The sequence below is a fragment of the Canis lupus genome, chromosome 7, assembly GCF_003254725.2.
Source record: "Canis lupus dingo isolate Sandy chromosome 7, ASM325472v2, whole genome shotgun sequence".
Classification (NCBI taxonomy): domain Eukaryota; kingdom Metazoa; phylum Chordata; class Mammalia; order Carnivora; family Canidae; genus Canis; species Canis lupus.
The window spans coordinates 27,934,043-27,961,019 of NC_064249.1; the positions used below are offsets into that span (position 1 = coordinate 27,934,043).

The 26,977-nt window shown below is 37.2% G+C and overlaps 1 pseudogene; it reads left to right on the forward strand.

Annotated features, from left to right (window-relative positions):
- The first annotated feature begins 8,134 nt into the window (after positions 1 to 8,134).
- On the forward strand, positions 8,135 to 10,450 carry LOC112648644 (actin-related protein 2/3 complex subunit 1A-like; annotated as a pseudogene).
- The last annotated feature ends 16,527 nt before the right edge of the window (positions 10,451 to 26,977 follow it).

Here is a 26,977-nt window from a genome sequence, read left to right on the forward strand (position 1 = left end):
GGGTTCTTTCAATATGAAGAGACTTCATCTGGCAGAAACTTTGCTTCTGCTCTTGTTTTTCCTACTTATTTGATTTTTTCCTTCTCTTTTTTATTTTCTTTCTTGAACGCCTACCAGATGGATGGCAGAACTTTTAGATAAACATATCTCATCTTTTCTCTAACTTTATATATAAATATAAAATATATATGTATAAAATATATATGTATAAAGTATATTTAATATATATATTTAAAGATTTTATTTATTTATTCATGAGAGACACATAGAGAGAAGCAGAGACATAGGCAGAGGGAGAAGCAGGCTCCCTGTAGGAAGCCCAATGTGGAACTTGATCTCAGGATCCAGGGACCTGAGCCAAAGGCAGAGACTCAACCACTGAGCCACCCGGTCCCCCCCTCATCTTTTTAATCTCTTTTTTCTTCTCACTGAATTCTGATAGGATTTTTCTGCTTACCCCTCCCTCTCACTATTTTAATCTGAAGTCTCATTCATTCTGCAGTCCAGCCCATACTTCAATAATCTTGATGATTTCCAAAAAACTCTGTTTCTTTTTCACTGCATGCTGTTTTGAAAGGTTTTTTTTTTATTTACTATCTTTTCCTTTTGAAACTACCTGTAGTTACAAATTGATTCTTTCCATTTTCTATATTTTTATTCCTCAGGAATTAGTGTTTTGTTGAATATTGTGCTTTTTGAAACATTTGGTTGACCTCATGTAGTTGATATTTGGTTGCCTATATATATCTAAAGATGAGTCAACCATCAAAGATTGTTAACTTGAAGACCATAGAGCAATAAGGATAGAATTCAGGATGTTCATGCATTTATATGGGGGAAAATGATCTTATTTCACTTGCTTAAAAATGAAATTTAGCAATTCCTTCAATTATGAATGTAGGCAAAAACTATAGGAGTATTAGCAGTATCACAGACATTTCCATATCACATTAGTTTGTAAGCGTGGATGATAATCATTGCTGCTTCAAAATTTTAATAGTGTTTGGCCTACTGCTAGATCTTGTCATTTTATGTACTAATAAAGAAGCAAGTATATTTTTATATTATAATTTAAAAAAATATTTTGAGGGATGCCTGGGTGGCTCAGCAGTTGAGTGTCTGCAGTAGGCTCAGGGCATGATCCCGGAGTTCTGGGATCAGGTCCTGCATTGGGCTCCTGCAGAGAGCCTGCTTCTCCCTCTGCCTGTGTCTCTGCCTCTCTCTGTGTCTCTCATGAATAAATAAATAAATCTTTTAAAAAATACATTTTATACTTTCATTTTGATGTAATTGGTTTCCTTTATAATTCTATAAATTTTAAAAATATCATACATTTCAAAACATTATTCTGAGAAGGGCTCCATGGGTTTCATTAGACAAAGAAGTTCACGTGGCACAAAAGACACTAAAAACCCCAGGCTAGGCTGATCACTTTGATTGCTGGAACACAGTTCATCAGCCTAGGGAATGATACTTGTCCCTTGCTAATTAGTATAGGAACCCTGACTCTGTTGGTTCTGCAAAGGAGAGGTTTTGACAGGCTTGGGTGTAGGAGGTACTTGTTTTCTTCTATGAGATCTCCTAACCCTTACAGTAGTGAGGGGCACATACTTCCCCCACAGTCCATTCTCTCCATGCTGGATTAGAACTCCCATTTTTATGGGAGACCAGTATTTGTGCTTTCTGCTTAGGGCAACACCAAAATGGCTCTGTCTGTGGAGGTGGGTTCAGCTATTCTGCTGCCCATTCAGCGTCCATTCCTCTTGGCCCCTGTTGTCTCTGATTCACAGATTTAATCTATGATTCTAGTAGGTAAACTCAGATTTTCAGGAAATTGTCTCCTTCATTTGTATGGAATTAAGATGTGTGTGTGCATGTGCAGTCAATCTGATTTCATCTACCAGAAAATTCTTTCTGTTCATGGACACTGATCATATCCTTCTTGAAATTTTAGGTTTACTGTGGATTTATTTAGACTTTAATGCTTTCTTCAATTTGGTGGAGGTAGAATAGATGAACAATTATATTTAGCTGCTTTCTTGAATCAGAAATCTTGTCTTCTTTATATTGGCTTAAGTAAGGATTTAGAGTATATAGCAGTGGTATTCAAACCTCAAACTTGCAGACCTCTTTTAAAGAAAAGGCAGAGTTTTTGCAGACTTATAGCTAGAGTTTACTGACTTAGCTTTAGAAACACTGTTGTACTTCAGATCTCTACTGGATTTGTACTTTTTTTTTAAGTTACTTGTAAATAAGGCAATGATTATTCTATAGTTATTTCCTTTGACCCAGCATACCTCTCATCTAGAGGTTTCTGTGGTCTGTATAGTTAAAATCATATTCTTTGGTGAGACACTCATATCAGGCATTTATAACTGTGCTTTGTTTGGTTGCTGCTTGAAAACAAATTTAGTAAAATTTTATTTGTGCTTCTATCTTGGTTATACTCTTGCCTGTTATTCAGGTGTCTCCTATGTTGGAATATCCGTATAGATCCAGAGCAAGTCACACTTTCAGGGACTGACAACAGGAAAATTCTGTATGCTAGATTTTCCCATATCAGAAAAATCCAAGTAATTTGACATTGACACAAACATTTAGAAGTATTTCAGTTTGTAGCAAATTACTTAATTTATCATCACTTAAATTTGAAGATTGAAGACATGGTCCCTGCCTATATTTTTAGCTTATTAAGTAAAGTTTTACTTCTTGAAATTATTTAACTTTCATTTTAGAATTAACTTATAATGTAAATTCTTCTTAATTTCAGTTTTTAAATGATCTCAGAATGCTTTAAATAGTCAAGAAGAAGAATTTTGATAGGAAGAAGAGAGAATTGAAAAAATCATGCCGCCTCCCCTAGTTTTAAGTCTAAAACTCAAAATCTCAAAATATTAGTTCCATCTCAGGTTGTAGTTAAACAAAAGAGTTTTAAGAGCTGGCTCCCTAGATACACAATGCAAACATTGGTAAGATGGAGCTGAGTTTATTGCTTGGTGTGGTGGGGAAATAAGCACCAACTCACAGAAGGGGAAAGGTAAGGTCAGAATTTATTGAGGATTGGAAGTTTAGCTTAAATCTGATCTTTTGCTGTGGGGAATTGATTAGAATTGGGTAAGAAGTCCAGGATTGGCAGAAAGGTCAAGGGGAAGATTTTGAGACAAGGGATTCAAAAACTCCAAGGACACACCTATCAGTCAATACTTTCCAATGAAGAATTGTTGAGTCTTTTGAGAAATTCCTGTAATGAACATTCACACCATTTTCTTGATTGGGTAGGACAGTCTTGGAAAAGTAAGAAAAAAAAAAGTTAATAGAGACAGTGGAATAGAAAAATCACATGAATGTAGGCAGTAAGGTGTGGTTTCCTTTCTCAGTGCCCAGACTGATGTGTGGGTAGATGATTTTACTTCTCAAGATTCTCAAGATTTATCTGGATTGTGTAACCCTGCATTTGCTCTGCAGTCAGATCTCACTGAGATCCTAATTCCCTGCTCCTCCTCACTGGAAGGTGGTAGAATAAAATCTCACCTCAAGCAAGAATACTGATTGTGTAACTGGCATATTCTGAAGTCTTTGGATCATGACAGATATAGTGTGATGCTCTAAAGTTCGGATGTAGGAGACAGAAGACCTGCGAGTCAGTTACTCCAGTCCCCAGCGTGGGCAGAGACAGGACATGTGGGCTACCAGCCTCACACAGTGTGACTTTGTAGGCAACAAGAGGGCTTTAGCTATGGACAAACAAGGGCCTAGAGGTGGATAACTTATAAGTAGTTTTTTTCCAGAGCGACCAGTGAGATTATCAGGACAGGATTAAAAACAAAGACTCTTCCAGGGTGGGTTTCAATGATCTTTTCAGTGTAGACGGCTTTTTAAAGGCCTCCAGCTGCACCTTAAAACAGCTGTCACAATGTAAGACAAATAAGTCTCTCCTGTGACAAATATATTCTATTCTTCTTCTCCCTCCAAATACATATCACCTTCCTACCTGTATAGGAAAGATCAAAATTTCCATTTTATTAAAATTTGCACTGAGGCTTCTGTTAATGTATCCTTTTCTATCATTAAGGTACTTCAAAAGGTACATACATGATACCCAAAGTACCAGAGCACACATCAAATTGTTTAGTGCCTATGTATTGAACTGAAAGAAAAAAAAAAGAGGATAAGTAAGAGGAAAAAATACCAATTTCAAAATCTTATTTCAGTGATGCTCAAAGGATCTCTCTTGCTTTCACAAGTTTCAGAGAAAGATAGGGTCCTTTCTTTCTTGTAGCTTGGAGTAACTTTCTTGCCAACCGCCCATCTAACATCTGTCACTAGAAAGCTATGTGCTGGCAAACTGGCCTCAACAGTTCAAGGTTGGAGAACCCCAGCCAACGCCCGAGGGTGGGACAGAACCCAGGCGCCAAGCAGTATCCTCGGGCTGCTAATTTGCTGGACACACAGAGCCCTGTTCTGTAACCTCCCCCTAGGTTGTGGGTGAGTGGAACCCATTAACATTTAAAAATATTTGCAGAAATCAGAGGGGGGGATAAGGTATTTCTGGAGGGCCAGTACTCAGTGCACTTTCATGCGTGCCAAAGTTTGCTGGCACGGCTCAGCCTGTGATAGAGAACATCTGGGCGGCTGCTGCTGTAGCATATAGTGGGGCGGAGGGCAGGGAACAAAGGGGGCTTGTGAGAGCATGTTCCAGGGGGGAAATGCTCGGTGCAAAGGCGGCCTTACTTAATGCCTATCCCAGGCTCAGCTGGGGGAAGGGATTGAGGACAGGCATGGAAGGTTTTGCCCTTCTGTTGTCTTGATAATGAATGCTGGAGACAGAAGCAACATTGCACTGGCTAGTAGGGCTGCAGAGATCTTTGTTTCCACTGCTCGACAGACATGTGCCTAAATGTGAAGATGCAGCCAACAACAATCACCCCCATTAGCCTCCTAACTGCTGCTCCTTCTCTTGGAGCCACATGGTTGGGGGGCAAGGGAGCAGGAGGTAGATTGGAGGGGAGGGAGGGTTGCTAGAACATTTCCAGGCCAGACAGATTGTCATTGTTTCCCCTATTGCCAGTCCCATCCATATGGAAACAAGATAAAATGAGTTGCATATCATGAATAGGTATATTTCGAACACAAAAGTGCTTTTATTAACTGAAGGTTAAGGTCAGTCTGTTGAAAATCTGTCATTTGTGAGTAGAATTTTGTATTGGATTCTGATTTATGCATGCCACACCTTACTGAGCATGCATATCTATGTAAGAAAAATCCATGTTTAGGCATTTATTAAGTCACAGGAGGCTTGAATTGCTGATATATGATAGGGACCACTACAGTTCTTTATAAGAATGAAAAAACTACTACCTCCTTTACCAGTCAGATATGGTTTGGATACAAGCTGGTCTAGGTGTTCCAATAAATGTGATGTATATACTTCATTTACAAAGTCCTCCCTGTCTGTACCCTTTCCTCCCTGTCTGTACCCTTTGCTCTCTAGGTCATTGCTACCTTTAGTGCTCAGTTCTAAAAAAAGAGTCCCACATTTTTAATATTGCTAAGAGCTCTCTGTTCTGTGGATTCATCTGACAACCAAGACAAAACACTTAAAAGTGCTACGGGGTTTGTGATGGCAGGGATGCCAATACTAGTTGGCCTAAGGGTGCCAAGTTTCTGGAATCTTCACAGTCCATTCATTTAACAAATATTTATCAAGTGTCTACTGTAATGGACTCTAAGGTTATAATATTCAACAAGATAGTCCCTCCTTTCCAATGCTGGGAGCCCCAAATAATATACTTGATACTCTAAATAGTGATTTCTGGTAAAAACTTTATTCAATTCCCCTTATTGCTCTAATGACTTTTATTTTATTATATTGGCCTCTACTATTTTAGATTGTTCACAATATTTTTAGACTTACACTACTAAGATCACCTGTTCTGCTGTTCAAAAATGGCTACTAAATTGAGGCTAGTCTGTGATTTTGAATTCTAAGTGATCTGATATCCATGACTTGTCTGTCTGTCTCCCTAACTTTAGTCTAAAATAGACCAATTAGTGTCTTAAGAGGTTTGGCTTTGGCAAAAAGTAGTTGAAAACTATTGTTAGTCCTAGGTTTGTTTAGAATTTGAGTTTACTTCAATTATTTACGTTAAGAATTATGTTCTGCTACTCATGGTTTCACATTTCTGATTGCTTATTAATATTTTAAGATTTTCTTTTACCCTTAAATTTTTTTCTGAGACTTTCCCCTCTCCTTCTCCTTCCTTTTCCAAGCAATAAATCAGATCCACTAAGTGGCAGATTTATTCCAGTTACTCCAAGAGAAACCATTTTTCAGACTAAAATCATGAACAGTTACTTCAAATCCTATCAGGTATTCTCTCTCTGAAATATAATTATCATGAACTATAAATTCCCTTATCTCAGAAGTGATAGGCATCTGATGTTATGTAGAAATAGAATCTATAACTCGAACTACAAAACAATGATCTTGGCCAATTTTTAGTCTGATGGAAGCTACCAGAAAAAAAAATGCATATTAACACCAAATTTTGCCTCTATCCTTGCACAACTATGTATCTGTTTATAAGAAACTGTACCCTAAGTGAGTAGCTCCACTCCCTTTTGAGGTTAACTGACATCTCTATGCAATTATTGCCTGTTGTATATAATGGATATTCAACTGTTAAATAGAACTTACATTCTTGAAATCAAGACATCTTAAGGATTGAGAAAATAAAATATTATTCTTAGTATATCAGTGACGTAGAAGTTGACACCAAAATCCTGAAAATACTATAAAATGTATCCAGCCCATATTAATTGAGAACAAACCAATATATAGAATGTTTCATCCCTAAAATTTTAGGTCCCTTTTATATTATATGGAGACTCAAATGCCTGAAATGATTCATTAGGTTCCAAAGAAAATGTAGAAATCATCATTAGGCCCAAGAGTGATTCTCTGCATTCACTATTCTGAAGCAAATAACTGAGTCTTGACTAAAGCCTTAGGAGATTCTACTGTGATTTTGTTTCTTTCACCAAGCTAACTACAGTGAGTCCTTTGAAATTAATCCTCCATTTAAGAGTAGTGCTAGTGGTATAGGTCCATGTCATAATTTCTTCCTTCATCTGTATCCAATCACCAACAGCATCTAATATTTGATGTCTATTCCCTTTGTTCAGTCAGTTGGCTCATATCAACCTGTTTTAGCTCAGAAGGTGCTGAAGTGACAAAAACATCCAGTGGTCAGTCTTACAAATGCAATGGCTTATTCAAATTGCACATGGTTAGACAGTTGTTTTTCAAAGAGGTATTCTGAGTTTGATGTCAGGGGCCCACAGCCCATGAAACATCTCAGGAGTTCAGGCCACCTTACATGGTTGTCCATTAGTCCAAAGCTGTCCACTGAGATAACACTTCTGCATACAGCAGAAGAGTTTGGAGTTGCCCATCTGGACGTGATGGGGAGGATCGACTCAGCTGCTACAGATGATCCAAAAAGCTCTATGTCTTTCATGACTCATTTTATACCCTTATTGTAGTCCATCTCTGGAAGAGCTCAACTGTCTTGTCAGCACTTTATCTGCACAGCGGCCCTGTTCTGCAGCTTCAGCCAGTAAACACTGTCTTTAAGTATCCTTCATGTAAGGAGATGTAACACATTTATTGAGCTGCTTAGGCATTTCTCTTACACAACTCTACAAACAACCTCCACTTCTGTCTGAGATCTGAGCTCTTTATTTACTATCCACTTGGCCTTGAGCCCATCCTTATTCTACTGCATTATCACTGGTCCCTGAGCAAGACCCAAAGTGTCATAACCCACACAGCAGTCACCCACAACCTCCTACTGGCACAATTCAGTCATCTCTAGCATGCTTATTTCCTCTTTAATGTGAACACAGCAGTTTTTCAAGTATCAGCTGATGATTTTGACAATATAAATATGTACTCATAATCATGAACTGTCATTAATAACTTCCCTGAAACTTCAGAAACTCAGCAACAGATATGATATCAGAACTCACCCATCTGTCAGCCGCTCCCTCTGGGCCTGGGTCCTCCGCCCGCACCCGCCGGAGCCTGTTCACGTCGACTGACCAGAATCCGCGATTTCTCAGCTCCGAGCCGGTCCGGACTGCCCCATCCCAGCTTTCTATCCTTTGAAAACACCAAGAATAATGTCCCTGCATCAGTTTTTACTAGAGCCAATCACCTGTCATGCCTGGAACAGGGAACATACCCAGATTGCTCTTAGCCCCAATAATCATGAAGTCCACATCTATATAAGAAGAACGGGAGCCAGTGGGTAAAAGCTCATGAACTCAAGGAGCACAACGGACACATCACAGGTATCGACTGGGCTCCCAAGAGTGACCGCATCGTCACTTGTGGGGCAGACCGCAATGCCTATGTCTGGAGTCAGAAAGATGGTGTCTGGAAGCCAACCCTGGTGATCCTGAGAATTAATCGTGCAGCGACTTTTGTCAAGTGGTCCCCGCTAGAGAACAAATTTGCTGTGGGAAGTGGAGCACGACTCATTTCTGTTTGTTACTTCGAGTCTGAAAATGACTGGTGGGTAAGCAAGCACATTAAAAAGCCAATTCAGGGCATCCCTGGGTGGCTTAACCACTGCCTTTGGCCGGGGGCAGGGTCCTGGAGTCCTGGGATTTACTGAAAAGTAAATTTTTCCTCATCTAAAATGTATGCTAGAAGATTCTTTTTTTCAAATAAAAATCTAAGTAGAGCTGTGAACTCCTTGGAGTCTAGATAACTAATTAGTTCCCATCTTAGAACTCCTGGGGATTCTGATCTAGTGTAGGTTATAGGATGGGTTCAAGCAACTATATTTTTATAACAGACCATCAAGCACAGTAAGGGTTGAAAATGACAGTTAGGTTGTCGTATTTAGAGAGTAGAGGCTGGCAGAGGGCTGAAGAAACTAAAACATAAAATCCAATCTGATTCCATTTAGGGAAGACAATTTAGCCAATTTCAATGATCACTTTAAAAAATGCATGACTAATGCAATACGAAATAAGTTAATCACTGGGAGAATCACAGAACTCCTGAGCTATGCCTACCTATTACAATAAGTAAAAAGTAGGGGATCCCTGGGTGGCTCAGCGGTTTAACACCTGCCTTCAGCCCAGGGCATGATCCTGGAGTCCCAGGATCGAGTCCCACGTCGGGCTCCCTGCATGGGGCCTGCCTCTCCCGTGTCTCTGCCTCTCTCTCTCTCTCTCTCTCTCTCTCTAATAAATAAATAAAATCTTTAAAAAAAAAAAAGCCTATTCGCTCCACGGTCCTTAGCTTGGATTGGCATGCAAACAATGTTTGTGGCAGCAGGATCGTGTGATTTCAAATGCAGAGTGTTTTCTGCCTACATTGAAAGAAAGAAAGAAAGAAAGAAAGAAAGAAAGAAAGAAAGAAAGAAAGAAAGAAAGAAAGAAAGAAAGAAAGAGAGGATGCAAAGCCAGCCAGTACACCCTGGGGCAGCAGGATGCCTTTTGGTCAGCTGATGTCAGAGTTTGGTGGCAGTGGCCCTGGTGGCTGGGTGCATGGGGTGGGCTTCTCTGCCAGCGAGAGCCGCCTGGCTGGGTCAGCCCTGACAGCACTGTACCTGTTGCTGATGCCTCAGAAAGCGTGCAGGTCTCAACCCTGAAAACAGAGTTCCTGCCCTCCTGAGTGTGTCATTTGTCTCAGAGAACAGCGTTGTAGCGGCAGGCCATGACTGCTGCCCAATGCTCTTTAACTATGATGACCGTGGCTGCTTGACCTTAGTCTCCAAACTAGACATTCCGAAACAGAGCATCCAGCGCAACGTGTCTGCCGTGGAGCGCTCCCGAAACATGGACCAGGAGGGCCTCAACCGAAGGCCGCAACACAGCCTCGGAGATGCTGCACCAAAACGGCATCACTCAAGTGTCTATTTATGAGGTGGACAAGCAAGACTGTCACAAATTTTGCACTACTGGCATCGATGGGGCCATGACAATTTGGGATTTCAAGACCTTAGAGTCTTCCATCCAGGGCCTTCGGTTAATGTGAAGCTGAGTGAGCCTCCCAGATCCAGCATGACAAACTGACAGACTGACAAACTGACAAAATGTGCTGACACAGCCCCACCGTATGCATGGTGGTGAGCAGAGCCAGCCGCAAGGAAACACTGAAGACACATTTGGCGCCAATATCATTTGTGTGTTTTTTTGTTTGAATATAAGTGGTGACAGTGTTGGTTTTTTTAAAAGCAGCAGTGATTTGGGTTTTTGTTTGTTTGTTTGTTTGTTTGTTTTTACTATTTCATTCCATTCTTGACCAAAGCTTCTCTTTAAGTAGTTTATTATGGAAAATTGTCACACTAACTTAAAGGAAACGGTGGGAAATATGTAAATTGTCTGCTAAACAATTAAATAAAAATACTGAATGTGAAAAAAAAAAAAAGAACTCACCCTAACTATGGTTGTTCAGTGCTATGCAAATCATCTTGAATTGCTCAGTGTTGCCCAGAGAGGTGATTTGTTTTTCTTTTGTGTAAAATATCATTCAACTAAAAAATCTAACCTTAATGAAGAGCTACATTAAAGACATAGGGTTGAAAACAGGCTGAAATCACAGTGATGCCCAGAATGGAAGGTACTGAAATTAAATACTTCACAGCAGAGGGCAATCAGACTCAGTCTAAGCAAAAATGATTTTGCTCTTACAGAAAAATTGTATCTAACTCTCGCTTTAGTGAAAGGTCATTTTCAAAAGCAATATGTTAAGTTCCTATGAAATTTACAATGGTAAAAGTAATATTTATTTTTCCATTTTCCTTTGTAAATGAGTGTAAGATTGGCAGTGTGTAAAGAAGTGAATCCTCATTCAGGGATCTTGTTCCTCTGACTTAAATTTATTCCTAAGAGAACAGATAGCAACAAAGGTCAGACACAGTCACTGCAATAAAATCTTTGGTGGAACCACTTGAGCTAGTATCCCAATGTTTATAATCTGATTTTTTGGGCTTCATTTACCACAGAGGTGATTAAAGGCTTCAATTCATCTCCTTCCTGTAGCATGCCTCATGGGGAGAATATGTTGTCCCTAGTGATGTTTAAATAGTTCTCCAGCTGGTGGGTTTCTAAAGGTGTTTCTCAACCTTTTTATAACCTCTGCCCCTCTTTGATAAAGAAAAATCTCATGTTTCTCTGGAAATTATTTTATGCCCTGCCTGTTAAAGAGGAAGACCGCAATGAGTGAGAAGGAGGGAGGATGGCCCATGTGTTTCTTCATAGGCCACAAAGATTATATATGAAACCTTTTCTGTAGCTTTTGAAAAATCTTTTCTATTTATTTGTTGTTAGATATTGAAAAATAGAATATGGAACATGTTTTATATAAACTATGTATGTTCCATACTTTGCTTCTATTACCCCTCTCTAGATATGCAAGACTATATAGCAACTTGCCCTGATAAATGGAAATAACATTGTTTCTCAAATGTTAAATTAAATGAAAACTAAATTTTTGAGGCAGAGGATATGTTTTTAGCCTCTCTGAGGATAAAAATATGAATTTTTCAAATTATAATCTAGTATTTTAGCTCTTGAACAATCAGTTTTAGTACGAGATGGGCAATAATCAATTTCAGAAGATAATGGAAACACTATTGTGTCATTTTCTACTTTCCAGCCAAATGAAGGAATTCCTAGAAGACATCTTCAAACTATTAGTAATCACTAACAAGTTATATTCTGATGACTATTGTGCTTTCAGCTCTTCTTGCCTTCTCTAGATGGTAAAGTTTTCAATTGTCTGATGAAAATACATATAGGTATCCTTTATCCTATCAAATCATCTCCTATTATTATTGGTGAAATCTACTTTTTATTCTAGTCCTGAATTTCATATGGTTACCAGTAATCAGTCATTTTACTTGGAAAACTAGAAGCTTTATATGGATCTTCTGCACTTGTGAGGCCCTTTCACCTCCAATGATAGGACGTTGCTCTTTTATGTTTAGCCAACATAATCTCTTGTTAGAACAAATTATTTTAAGATTTGTGTGGAATCAGAAAAGACCCCAAATAGCCAGGGGAATTTTAAAAAAGAAAACTATAGCTGGGGGCATCACAATGCCAGATTTCAGGTTGTACTACAAAGCTGTGGTCATCAAGACAGTGTGGTACTGGCACAAAAACAGACACATAGATCAATGGAACAGAATAGAGAATCCAGAAGTGGACCCTCAACTTTATGGTCAACAAATATTCGATAAAGGAGGAAAGACTATCCACTGGAAGAAAGACAGTCTCTTCAATAAATGGTGCTGGGAAAATTGGACATCACATGCAGAAGAATGAAACGAGACCACTCTCTTGCACCATACACAAAGATAAACTCAAAATGGATGAAAGATCTAAATGTGAGACAAGATTCCATCAAAATCCTAGAGGAGAACATGGGCAACACCCTTTTTTAACTCAGCCACAGTAACTTCTTGCAAGATACATCCACGAAGGCAAAAGAAACAAAAGCAAAAATGAACTATTGGGACTTCTCTTGTAAAAATCTTTTGGTTACATCTCTGATCCCTTCAAGAAGCCACTTTTTAAAAAATATTTTGCTATGAGTCAGAAACTGTCAAGCATTCATTCATGTGCCCCCCAATCCCATAGCAGCCTACTATTATAGTCAGTGTCTTCTGCAAGGTCAATCAGCTAGTAAGTGGTAGAGCCAGAGTTCAAACCCAGATCCATCTAAGTCCAAAGCCTATGGTCTGCAGTCTGCATATAGCCTTCAGAAGTGATACTTGACTCTTCTTACAGCATTCTCTGTATCCTCATTGAATTACTTTTGGAGCCAATTAATTTACTTGATTTATCTTGTCTGAATGTTGGATAAATATCTCATACCACCTTGGACAATATGCAGGTCACTTGTCGATGTTCCCATTCTTGTGGTTTCCTTTTAGAACCTGAAGACTATTGGTAATCAACTCCCTGTTATAATAATTAGCTCAAGCCTAACTCTCTAGATGTCTTCTTTTATCTTGTAGAGGTTTTTTTTTTTTTTTTTTTTTTTTTTTCCTTTTGGAATTTCTCCTGTGAATAAGGAGAATAGGGACAGGCTTAGGTTTTTTTTTAAACTTAAAATGTTAGGAAGTTGTCAATGGACATTAAAATATTGCTATCTGGGATCCCTGGGTGGCGCAGAGGTTTGGCGCCTGCCTTTGGCCCGGGCCGCGATCCCGGAGACCTAGGATCGAATCCCACGTCGGGCTCCCGGTGCATGGAGCCTGCTTCTCCCTCTGCCTGTGTCTCTGCCCCTCTCTCTCTCTCTCTCTCTCTGTGACTATCATAAATAAATAAAAATTTAAAAAAATATTGCTATCTATGCTGGATTAGCAAAGTCTACCCAAGGCTACATTTTGATAAACCGGATTTCATATGTGAAAGGCATTGGTGTCACAAGATATGAGGATGGTGATCGTTCTCTGGGAGTGCTTTTCTATCTCTGCAAATTGAAAACTGTTGACAGAAAAAAAAAAAAAGAAAGAGAACTGTTGACAGGAATTTAAGAACCCAAGAGAGTCTTGATGGCAGTGAAAGCTCTGTATATTAAAATACACTACTTGGAATTTCTTTAGTGAGGGCAACCAAATTTGAGGACCACTTCATTTTTCTTAGGTATCTTATTTCCTTAGCAAAAATACCGGTTCACTTGATGGAATTTGGTCCTGGAAATTTGTGATGATGAAAATAATTAATATTGCTATACTCTAAAGCTAAGAGGTAAAATCACATGTGACAATTTTGACCTTTTTTCCCCCTCAAAGTACTGGCACAAAGTTAGTTGAATTTCACAAAGTACACCCATTGAAATTCAGCCATTTCTGAAATGAGAGAAGGTGTCATTTTAAATGCTAAATGATGCATTTCCTCTGGAAAAGATGCAAAATAATAAATAAATGTTAACATAAAGAATTTGATATCCTAGTTAACAGCAAAATTTAAGAAAATTTCCCAAAGAAGACATAGAGATGGCCAACACACATGTGAAAAGATGCTCAACATCATTGATATTACGTTACAACTGTCAGAATGCCTAAAATCAACAACACAAGAAACAGTAAGTGCTAATGAGGATGTGGGGAAAGGGGAATCATCTTGCACTGTTTTTTTTTTTTTTTTTTTTAAGATTTTATTTATTTATTTATGACAGACAAAGAGGGAGGGAGGGAGAGAGAGAAGCAGGTTCTATGCAGGGAGCCCAGCGCGGGACTCAATCCTGGTCTCCAGGATCACACCCCGGGGCCGAGGGCGGCGCTAAACCACTGAGCCATCGGGGCTCAGTGCACCTCATCTTGCACTGTTTGTAGGAATGCAAAGTGGCCACGCTGGAAAATAGTATGGAGTTTCATCAAAAAGTTAAAAATAGAGCTGCCCTATAATCCAGCAGTTGCACTACTAGGTATTTACCCAAAGGATACAAAAATACTAATTCAAAGGGATACATGCACCCTGATATTTAAAGCAGCATTATCTCTACAAAAGTCAAATTATGGAAACAACCTAACTGTCCATCGACTGATCAATAGATAAAGAAAATGTGGGAGATATATGTATATGTAATGGAATATTACTCAGTCATAAAAAGAATGAAATCTCACCATTTGCAACAACATGGATGGAGCTAGAGAATATTATGATAAGTGAAATATTCAGAGAAAGACAAATACCATATGATTTCACGCATGTGTGGAATTTAACAAACAAAACAAACAAGCAAAGAGAAAAAAAGGGAGGGGGGAAGCAAATCAAGAAACAGACTCTTCAACTGTAGAAAATAAACTAATGTTTACCAGGGGGAGGTAGATGAGGGGATGAGTAAAATAGGTTATGGGGATTAAGGCGTGAACTTGCTACGATGAGCACCAGGTGTTGTATGGAATTGTTGAATCACTGTATCATACACCTGAAACTAATATGACATTGTATATTAACTAACTGGAATTTAAATAAAAACTTTAAAAAAATATTTAAGAAAATACAGGGACAAATAGAAATAATAAAGTTTTAAAGGCCAACATTTTATGAATTCAAATATCTGATACATGTTCTTCCACTTAAAACTAGGTAGTAAATGGAATGTCAGGTTATATCAATGGAGTAATTCTAGTGTTAGAAAGTTCAAATTCTAAGCTTAAACTGCATTATAAGTTTAAACTGAAATATTTAACATAAGTTGGTTCAAAAATACTGGTAGTATTTTTAAGTAGGTGTCATGGAATTATTAGCCAACTGAGTGGTCCTCTATAAAATTTTAAATTAAATTTATTTTGTTTGTTAATATAGGAAAAGTTAGTTTCAGAGGAGGTTTTCCCTATTAAAAATGGGAACTAAGGAATAAATAAATTTAATAGTAATTAGAAATTATTTGTTGAGTTCTGACATTTGGAAATGTAATTAAATTATTTTTTTCCAACCAGCTCCATATCTCTAAATTCTTACTAGATCCATGACTATGTTGCAGAAGGATATTGCTTTTTTCCGAAAGACATACTTTTTTATTTTGAAAATATAATATAGCCTCCTGGAAGTAGTCCTACTAAATGAATGGCTTCCCTGTTGTACACAATCTTAAGTTATTTTGATCTTATTAAAATGGAAGTATTTCATTGTTATTTATGTAATGTGTGTTAGGATGTGGGAAAGATACAAAGCTAATTCCCATCCTTGATCTCCCAGGAAATACCATATGGTTGGAATTCTTTATTTTTGAATAGTGCTATTTGCCTTTTACAAGGAATACTACATGCCACATCTTCATTTTATACTAATAATTCTATGACACAGGGCAGATGAGAAAGCTGAGCAAAGATATCACGTAGAATCATTTTGTTGTATAACAGTTAGTTGTTATGGGAACAAACATTAGATCCAGAGTCTTCTGATCCCAAACCAGAGGAAAAAAGTCTAAACCAGAAGTCTGAAGGAAGGGCTCTAGTCCTGGTTAACCAGTTACCAGCTGGGTAGCTTTGGGTCAGTTACTAATTCTAGGCCCTCAGTTCCTCCAACTGTATAATAACTGAATTGAAGTAGATGATCTCTAATACTCCTTCTAGTTCTAAAGTTCTGAGGTGGCAGGAAGTACTTTTTCTAAGAAAGTAATGTGACAATTGCAACAAAGGCCATGCTGTTTAGAGGCATAGTTTCTTCCTCAACTTTCTCTTCCTGGGTTAATATTCTTGTTTCTTTCTGTGAATCCAAACAGAACTGAGTTTTTCTAAAGATGTACCAGTTCTTCTTTCTGCCTAATTCACTTCATTATAGGCCAGTGCTTTCAGCATCTTCTTTAACAATTCACTACTGCACTTCCCATTTCTAGGACTTCTTTTTCAGAAGTATATCTGTATTCTTTAAACACATTTAAAGTTCTTTGCATTGGAAAACTCTGAATTCTCTTCAGCAGTAGCACTTGCTCTCATAGGACTCATTGTAAAGATTTAATATCACTTCCACATCATCTTCCATGACCTCATTAAGACTATCTAGTTGTATGAACTATGGAGTGTTGGGAATTTGAGGCATATCAAGTTCAAGACTAAGGAAATCAGGTCCACTCTCAAATTAGACTTCTTTCCACACCCTGTTCATATCACTTCCCACTATCATTTTTCAATATTTTTCTTAATCCCTGACATATGCCACATATGATATTGAATTCAGATTCAATATCATTGCTGAGCTATAAAATGGAAAGTATTTCATTGGGTTTCGTTGGGTTTCACCCAGCCCATTTTGGATACACAATCACTTCTTGCTGCATTGACTGCTGAATGAATTTATGTCGAGCAGAAGAAACTTAAAATTTAACATTCGCCGCCAAAGACTCCAAGTTTATGGAGTGAGCGGGGGTATTGTTCAGGAGTAGCAGTACTTCCTTTAAAAGGTTATCACTCTTGCATTACCTAGTAACAATTAAGCAATAATGACAAATCAACCACTCACTGAATATTTCAAATAACTCCTGTTGTTCTGTTTGAATAGCATAATACCAGCAAGTGTGATTTGCTCTTAGCCCATTCATATTGGATAGTATTCTGTATGATGAATAAGCTGGAGTTTTAAATTATCTGTTGAGTCTCTTTTAAGCAAGAGAAGGAGGTGGTCTGTGTGTCTGCCTTAAAGCCAGGCACAGTCCTTTTTTTTTTTTTTTTAAACTTTTTACATGCACCAAACATCATACAGGAAGGTATCTGTTTCCATGAGGACCAGTTCCATCTGTGTTAAAAGCAAATGGCAGAGGACGTTCACCAATTTCTGTTATAAACTTAAAAAGTTCAGGAAATTTCTCTACTGTTGTCTAATCTGTATTTGTTCCCTATTTTAATTTTGGTGCTAGACAAGTGTCTGTAACATTGAAGTCAGTTAACCAGGTCTGCTGTTTAAAATTCCTTTGGTTGTATTCTTATATCACACAAACTGAGTGCATTGTTTATTAATGCTCAGAAGTATCAAGTTTAGTAGAAAGGGCACTGACACAATCTGTTCAGATACAACTGTGGGATGTATGCAGTGGTAGTGGTGTTGATGTGTGTATGTGTGCTTGTGTGTATGAGTTCACATAGGTAGAGGGATTTAAGGCTGTACTTTTTTTTTTTAAGATTTTATTTATTTATTCATGAGAGACACAGAGAGAGAGAGGCAGAGACATAGGCAGAGGGAGAAGCTGGCTCTGTTCAGGGAGCCTGATGTGGGACTGGATCTCTGGACTCCAGGATCACACCCTGGGCCAAAGGCAGGCGCTAAACCGCTGGGCCACCCACGGATCCCAAGGCTGTACTTCTGTACCAGGTACCCAAAACCTTATAAAAATTTCACTGACGATATTACATATTGATTTGGGTGTGTCCTCAGCCTCGCTGGAACATATTATGCTCCATGAGAAAGTCTGGCTGTGCAATGCTCTTTGACTCCTTCTATTGGAAGACTTTTTCTGATGAGTCAGGTTAATTCTAACCTGACAGTCACCTTCAGAGTTCCAGTCAGAAGCCATCCATCTCTTTGGTGAAAACTTCCCTGACATTTCCAAATTCCAGGCCAAACTAATAGCTTTCTTTTGGGTGCTTAGTGCGTTTTACCCACTTGTGACAAACATTACAGTGGGTGTTTACACATTGTCTCTCCAGGTATATTGTGTCTTATTTGATGGTAGCAATTTTGTTTTATACAATAGAGGCCATATAGCAATTTAGGGAGAATCTGAGCTTCCAAGCCAGACCTGGTTTCAAATCCATTTCACTGCTACGTTGTCTTTAATTAAGTACTCAAAGATTAGCCTCAGTTATTTTATATGGAAAATAGGGATAGGAATGTCTAATTCCAGAAGGTTTTTTGATAATTGCTAAAAGGCCCTCATGTATTACATTTCCTTTTATCTTACCTAAAGTCTAGTGCCTGCCAGAAACACAAGAAGCATTTGATATTCTAATGTCCTTTGACCTACAATATCCTGATAATCTAAAGTCTGACCCATTCCTTTTAAAAGAAGTTGGTTCTTGTTCTTGGCAATGGCCAGGCTTCATACCATACATAAAGACCATAATTAGGGAGTCAACTATTTAGAAACCTATAAAAAAAGATGTCATTTATCTGTAATTTGTGTATTCTGTATGATGAACGATAACTCTGGAGTAGTTACTATATGCATGCCAATTGTGCCAGCTGCTATAAAGATTTAATCTAGTGGATGGAAAAGATTTTTAAATTAAATTTAAGAATACAACTAAATAAAGTTAAGTACCATGAAGAAAAATAAGAGCTGAGATTCTGAGTTCCTTTCCAAATCTAAACTACATGATCCAATGTCTAAATTTCCCGAAAAGTGAGAAACTGATCCCCAAATTGAAAATTTGGAAATGGAAATTTCAAAATCCTTTGTAAATTTGTTCAACACTACTTATTTAATATTATGTTCCATTCCTTTCTGATTGGCCCATCTAGTCAGAGTCTCCTGGTGGCCCGGTCAGCATCCCTGTCTCCATGCAGATAAGTTTCCTTTACCTGGAACCTTTTTCATACAACTACTTAAATTGCTCTTAATTATCTTGCCTAAGTTCCACAATTATATAATGATCTGGTGAGACTATATGATCCTTAAGATTTCACAGCTTTAAAATATTTTGATTTCTTTAACCCTGCTAATGAAGGAAAAGAATAGATTGTGCTCCCTCCCTTTTTGCTTCTGAATTGTATTTTCGGTGGTTGGTTATCATGATGAACTGTTTTTAGCTTTTCCTGGTCTCAGTGCTCCAAACAGAAGAAGCTGGAATGTAGGGCATGCATTACATGAAAAGTGAAATGTTTTGAAAGGGCTTTGAAGTGTTGAATAGGAATATTGTATTAAGAACATTCCACCAAATGCAAGAAGCCTGCAAACTGGACAAGCTGTGGATGTGCAGATGGTATTACTAACCATCAGTCAAGTAGAGAACACAGCCTATGTGTACAGATCGATATGTCATGTCTTTATACATTGGGATGTACCAAGAAGTTGTCAGCAGTTGTTATCTCTGTATGTATTGCTTCCAAGGAGAATAGTCAAATTGCCCGTGTTACACAGCCTAGAAGTTTCGGTTTTGTCTGTACCAATATGAATGAATTTACTTAAGATGTCTCACATGAGAGAGGATGCTTCTTTCACAAATGCAAATTGCCATAAAATCATAGGTTGGTTTGTGGATGATTTGGGGGCAGCAGAGGGATGGAAAGGAAGATCCGCTAACTTTATCATTTCTTTTAAAAATCTCCTTTATCCTAGAATCAGACAATCTACAAACTGTAATAATCCAGTGAGGTCCCTATTACCCCACAACATTTATGGCTAGAATGTGGGCAAATAGCTCTCCTTCAATCAACAGTAATGTTAAAGAATAGAAGAGTGTCTTTTAGGTAGGTATGACCATGAGTCAGACAGCCATTTGGAATATTACAGAGAGGTGTTATTTCTCAGAGATAAGGAACAAAGAGGTCTTAATATCCGGCTCAGCTAGGGCAGGAAATTGCCTACTTCCTGAGCTAGAGTGGTAGAGGCTGTGGGATGCGAGCCAGATATTGGAGGGAGGAGGCAAGTAAGCACTGGAGACCTCAGGATTTTATCGTCAGGCACATGGACTTTGTTTCAGAATGTCAAGAACTCGTTTTGCACAGAAAGATGCTGGGCAAAGAATTAATTACACTAAAGCATTTTTATAAATGCCATAGATGGACGTTAATTCTCACATATAGTATATTGTGCTTAGAGGTTTACATTTTCATTCCTGAACCTCCGCGGTCCATGGTATGGGACAACATTTTAATTTTAAAGTCTATCAATTATCCTGTTAATTCTAAATTCCACTATAAAAGTGTAAAGTACCAGGTTGACCTTACATCCCTAGTCCTAATTACATACATGTGTTTTTATAGACCTTCCATCCAACTCCAATGACACTACAAACTAGTTTGCAAACCACTTAACCCCTCCAGCTTCCTTTTCCTTGTTTGTAAATCAAGAGTGTTGAACTAGATGAGCTCAAAGTTTTGGGTTCTTCAGAAAAGTGGCAAAAATCCCAAAAGTATAAGGTTCTATGGTGGAAAAGGGAAATCCTTGGGATCCTAGATACCTGAGTTCAAACCTCTGCAGGTCCAGTTCTTAATGTGTGACATTGGGAACATTCTTTAATCTCTTCAAGCTAGTTTCAACATTTGTAACTGGAATAAAACCTGAGTTTTATGGTTGTTATAAAATTAAATGACATAGGGTATTAAAGTGTCTGGCAGACATGTATTTAGTAGCTGTTCCTTTTCCCTCCCTTCTCTTCTTCCAGCATTATGTAGACTTAATAGATTTTACTACCATTTATTTGAAAAAAAGCCCAAGTTCAGATGGTAATGTTTAAAGAAAAGAAGCAAAAGATTAATTTTACAGGAGCATCTAAAGGTGGGTTGAATTCTGACAAGCAAAAATAAGGATAAGGGACATTCTACACAGGGAAAATATAACCAAAATTATGGTGGCTCTGAAAAAAAGGTATATGTGGAGAATGGTAGGAGTCTGATACTACTGAAATATGGACTATAGTGGCCAGAGTTAAGATACATATTTTACGTGTTCCTCTCAATCTATCAGTTAATTTTTACTTAAATGTTTATATATTATACACAATATCCTGTATCCTTTTTTTTTTCTTTTAAAAACGTATCTTGGAGATCATCCCATATCTATATATAAAATTCTTTTTTTAACTGTTTAACATATATGATTATATGTATAACACCACAATTATATTAGGAGTACTCTATTTTGGAAAGTATTTAGGTGGTTACCATATTTGCTTTTCCATACAAAGTTGCAGTGAATAATCTTGTGTATATATATCCCTTTATACATGTGTGATAAGATAGAGTGCTAAGTATGAAATTGCCAGTTAAAGGGTATGTGTATTTGTAATTTTGGTTATTATGGTCAGAACACCGTGCAAACAGGTTTTATTGATTTCAATGCACATAGTATTTCTCTGATCTCTAGCCGAAACAGAGGTATCATACTTTCTGAATTTTGCCAAAATTTTAGGTAAAAAAATGCTATCATAATGTGCTTTAAAATAGCAATCCTGAGCATTTTGTCATGTATTGAACCATTGTCTATATTTTCTTTACTGTAATCTATCTGTTTACAGTATATACTCATTAGGCTAATGGATTGTTTTTTTTTCTTTATTGATTAGTAGAAATTATTATATATTAGATAAATTAGTGTTTTGTTTCTTATGCAAACAATTTCTCTCAATTTTTTTGTTTGATCTTGACTTTGATTATTGTGATTCTTGCCATACAAAATGCTTTTAAAGTAAATTTTTATATAGTCAAACATCAATTTTGTATGGGTTCTGGATTTTGTTTGTACTTACAAAACCTTTTCTCACTTGAGGGAATAATTTTTTTCCATGGTTTCTTCTACTACTTTTACGATTTTATTTCTTACACTCAAATTTTTATCAATTTTAAATTTATTCCTGTGAGAGTTATGAACCCAAATTTATATTTTTTTCAAAGCTATCCAGCTTTCCCATCACAAGTTGTTATATAATTCATATTTTCAATGCCATTTTGAAGTGTTTCTTGGATCTTGTATGTATTTGGATCTACTTCTGGATTTTCTTTTTCTTTTATGAGCTTGTCTGCCTATTCATGTGTAAATAGTGAATTTTAAATTTTTATTCAATTTATAATACATATCGAAACCTGGTTGAAAAGTTTCCTTCTCTGCTTTAACTTAAAAAAAAATTCTGGCTGTTTTTGTTTATTTTTATTTTTTAAAAAATATTTTATTTATTTGACAGAGAGAGAGAGAGAGAGAGAAAACACAAGCAGGGAGAAAAGCAGGCAGAGGGAGAGGGAGAAGCAGACTCCCCACTGAGCAGAGAGCCCAATGCCCAAGACATATATATTCGATTATGACTTGAGCTGAAGGCAAATCTTAACGAACTGAGCCACTCATGTGCCCCCCTATTTGTTTATTTTTCTAGATGATCTTTAGAGTAGCCCAGTCTCACAGCTACCCTCTAAAACAAATGTATCAAATTTATTAATTAACTTAGGTGATCTTGACTTTTTACATATTTTTTGATATTTTGGATATTCCTTTCCAGGTACATTCTATACCTTTTTCTTTATGTGTGTGTGTGTGTGTATGCATGTGAATGTGTGTCTGTGTGTTTTGTGATTCTCAAGAGAATTTTTCAACTTTCTTCATATTGACCTTATTTATTTCTAGCTAAATATATACTTGGCTTTTGTGGCTGTTATTACTTTGTTAAGTGGGATCTCCTCTCCTGTATGTAATCTAAGTGGAAGTTGTTTATATGTATAAGGGCTGCCATTGTACTTTAATTTTTTAACCCAGCCACCTTACAGAGTTCTCTTATTGATATTATACTTTTTAAGATTAATTCCCTTGTTTTTTTCCAATTATATAATCATATCATCCACAAATGATAATTTTATTTTATTTTCTTTCTATACCCTAGTTTATTTTTCTTATTGAATTGTGTTGGCTAATACCTCTAGGACAACGTGAAATGGAAGTACTGGTAATAAACATTTATGTCTTATCTGTGACTCTAATAAAACATTTTCCCTGAAACAGTTTGTCATTGGTATTTTTAACTTTTTAAAGATTTGGGAGACATACCCCATTAAGTCAGATAATGTTTGAGGTATATATTTCCTTGCATTATAAAATGTAACTATCATTCCCCTTTTATTCAGAGCTTTTAAGTCAAGAACACATAAACAGAGAACAACAGGAAGAAAATAGATCATGTAGTATAATGTGTTTTAGTAGAAGCAATAAAAATAGAAAGTATGACATAAATTACAGAATTAAAACCAAACAAGACTGGCCTCCATAAATATAAGTGGATAAATTAGCTACTAAAAAAGAGCCATATTTGATCATAAAAAAAGCCCAATTTTATGTTTTACATGAATTATGCTTAAAATTGATGTCTTAGAAGAACTCAAATGAATAATTAATTTTAAAAAAATCCCTCACATCTCTTTAAACTGATAAAAAGATGCTTAACCCCGCCCATAGAAGCGAAGCATACAAATTACAATACTAAGATAGCTCTTTCACCTGCTAGATTGGCAAAAATCAAAGTTTAATGGCATGATCTGTTGTTAAAGGTGAGTGAAACAGGTACTCATACAAAATTAGTGAGCATGTACACTGTTAAAACCTTCCTGGAGGCCAATATGGTGATAGCTATCAAATTATAAATGCATACAAGACTTTGTCTTCATGTTTCTACTTGTAGAAATTTACTCTATGAGCACAGTTAATGTGTCTATTTCTTTTTTTTTTTTAATTTTTTTTTTTTTTTTTTATGATAGTCACAGAGAGAGAGAGAGAGAGAGAGAGAGGCAGAGACACAGGCAGAGGGAGAAGCAGGCTCCATGCACCGGGAGCCCGACGTGGGATTCGATCCCGGGTCTCCAGGATCGTGGCCTGGGCCAAAGGCAGGCGCTAAACTGCTGCGCCACCCAGGGATCCCAATGTGTCTATTTCTGAGGATATTTGTTTCAGTATTGTTTAAGTAGCAAAAATTTTTAAAAGGTCTAAATGTTTAATAATATGGCCCTAATTAAATGTTATGCACACAAATACAATATAATAATATGAATCCTTTATTTTTTTTTTTTAAATTTTTTTTAATTTATTTATGATAGTCACAGAGAGAGAGAGAGAGGCAGAGACACAGGCAGAGGGAGAAGCAGGCTCCATGCACCGGGAGCCCGACGTGGGATTCGATCCCAGGTCTCCAGGATCGCGCCCCGGGCCAAAGGCAGGCGCCAAACCACTGCGCCACCCAGGGATCCCAATATGAATCCTTTAAAAGGAATAAGGTATAGATACATCATTGTCTCTGAAATACATTTTTAAGTTTAAAGAGCAAGGGTAGCATGTTATAATTTATTGTTAAAATACATTTACCTATGCACATACACAGACTCACACATGCACATGTATATATGCATGCCTACAGTTACACAGGTTATTTCTGTAGGGACAGCTAAGGACTATTCAGAGTGATTGTCTCTGGAGAACTGGAAGTCTGGGTGCGGATACAAAGGTAGAATGCATATCTACTGTTCACAGTATATCCTTCTGTATTTCTTGAATTTTATGTCATTTGCATTACTTCTTCAAAAAACATTTTTAGGAATGAGGACAAAATAGAGTTATTTCAAATGGATAAAGTCTCAGAAATTTTACTTTCAGCATACCTTTGCTGAAAGAAATATTAAAAATATATTCCCACAAAGAAAGTCAACACTAATGCCTGTTACCATGTTCCAGGCCCTATTTTTAGCATTTTCAATATCTCATCAAATTTAATCTTCACAAACATGTGATTAAGTAGGTGCCGTTAGTATCCCTATATTACAGATGAGAAGTGGAAATTTTGAGAGATGAGATAGTTTGCTCAAAGTCAGAAGAATAGAAAAGTAGGAGTGTAGTTTTGCATCTAGGCAAGCTAATGACAGTATGCCTGTATCCCCAATTAGCTCCTGTTCTACTGTGTCTTCTCATGAAGAGTGGAAGGCAAGAAATAACTGTAAGCAACGGTAAAACACAGTGATCATTCTAGGTAAACATTCTGTTATAATAATTAGTGATTTTTTTTAACAATTTTTTTTTAATTTTTATGATAAGTCACAGAGAGAGATAGAGAGGCAGAAGGAGAAGCAGGCTCCATGCAGGCTCCATGCACCAGGAGCCCGACGTGGGACTCGATCCCGGGTCTCCAGGATCGCGCCCTGGGCCAAAGGCAGGCGCTAAACCGCTGCGCCACCCAGGGATCCCTAATTATTGATTTTTAAAACGTACATCTAAATCTAGATAATGCTGACTTTTTACTCTGGTGGGAGGAGTTTGGGTTTTTAGGAATACTAATCTCATTTTATTTGGGAACAAATAGAAATACTAATTCTTCTTCCCTTTTTTAAAGCAGGATATATGTATTCAAGGGAAAATAAAAAGGACAATGGATAAAATAATAAAGTATACAGTGAAAATAAAGAGAAATGTTACATAGCCAATGGAAGTTAGGAATGGAGGAAGATGAGAAAAAGCTCATAATTAATAAAACAAAATAAATTAGCATTAAAAAGCTGACCAAGGGCAGCCCGGGTGGCTCAGCGGTTTAGTGCCTTCAGCCCAGGGTCTGATCCTGGAGACTTAGGATCGAGTCCCGCATCGGGCTCCCTGCATGGAGCCTGCTTCTCCCTCTGCCTGTGTCTCTGCCTCTCTCTCTGTGTGTCTCTCATGAATAAATAAATAAAATCTTTAAAAAAAAAAAAAAGTTGAGCAAATCTATAATGTACGAATGCAAAAAGTAAATGAGTTCAAAAAGAAGAGTTTTTAAAAATGATATGCTATTTACAAAATAGAATCAAATGACATAAGCCTGAAAATGAGATATAAAAGTACACCAGGAAAAGGTTAGCCAGCTAAGAGAACACACAATTACTAAACTTGTATCAGACCAAAGAAAATTTAAAGCAGTACCTATTCTGCATTTTCCACACTTTGTTTAATAAATGATTGAATCCATCATCTGTAAATTTATGTAAGGCTCCTTAAACAACTTTTTACTGTTTAACCAGGGATTCAAGTATTTAGAGGGGAATTTATATGTCTTTTTTATTTTTTTATTTAAAAAAAAAACACTCCTAACTCTGGGAAATGAACTAGGGGTGGTGGAAGGGGAGGTGGGCGGGGGGTGGGGGGTGGGGGGGTGGGGGGGGTGGGGGGGTGGGGGGGGTGGGAGGGGTTGACTGGGTGAAGGGCACTGAGGTGAGCACTTGACGGGATGAGCACTGGGTGTTATTCTATATGTTGGCAAATTGAACACCAATAAAAAACAACTTTATAAAAATAAAAAAAAATAAAAATAAAAATAAAAAATAAATTTGGAAGAATTAAAACCAAAAAATAAAAAATTAAAATTAAAAAAACACTCTAAAATATTGACACATAAGCTAATTTTCTCAAGTTAGGAGGGGATCACATATACCTTTCATTACTGATTTTTTGTAAATTTAGGCCATTTTTTTTGTGTTTATCTTTTGGGAATAAAGGGAACCTTTGTCATTTTCTAAATGCTCATGTTCATATGAGAGCCTCCCACTCAGCTCTTCCCGGTGCTTCTTCCCACTTGGTTTTTACTGAAAAACGTTCACCCAGTTTATGGATATAATAGCCTGGAGGATTTTCCCTTCAGGGTTAAGACTCTGTTTTCTGCTTAATTTCTGTGTTGGCTTTTGGTGATTTCCAGATTTAAACGGCCCTTTATTTTAAGGAAGTAGTCTTCAGTGATACCTAGCTTCTTTCTTTCGCTGTGGTGACAACTTAAATCTCTGGAATCCCAAATAAGAG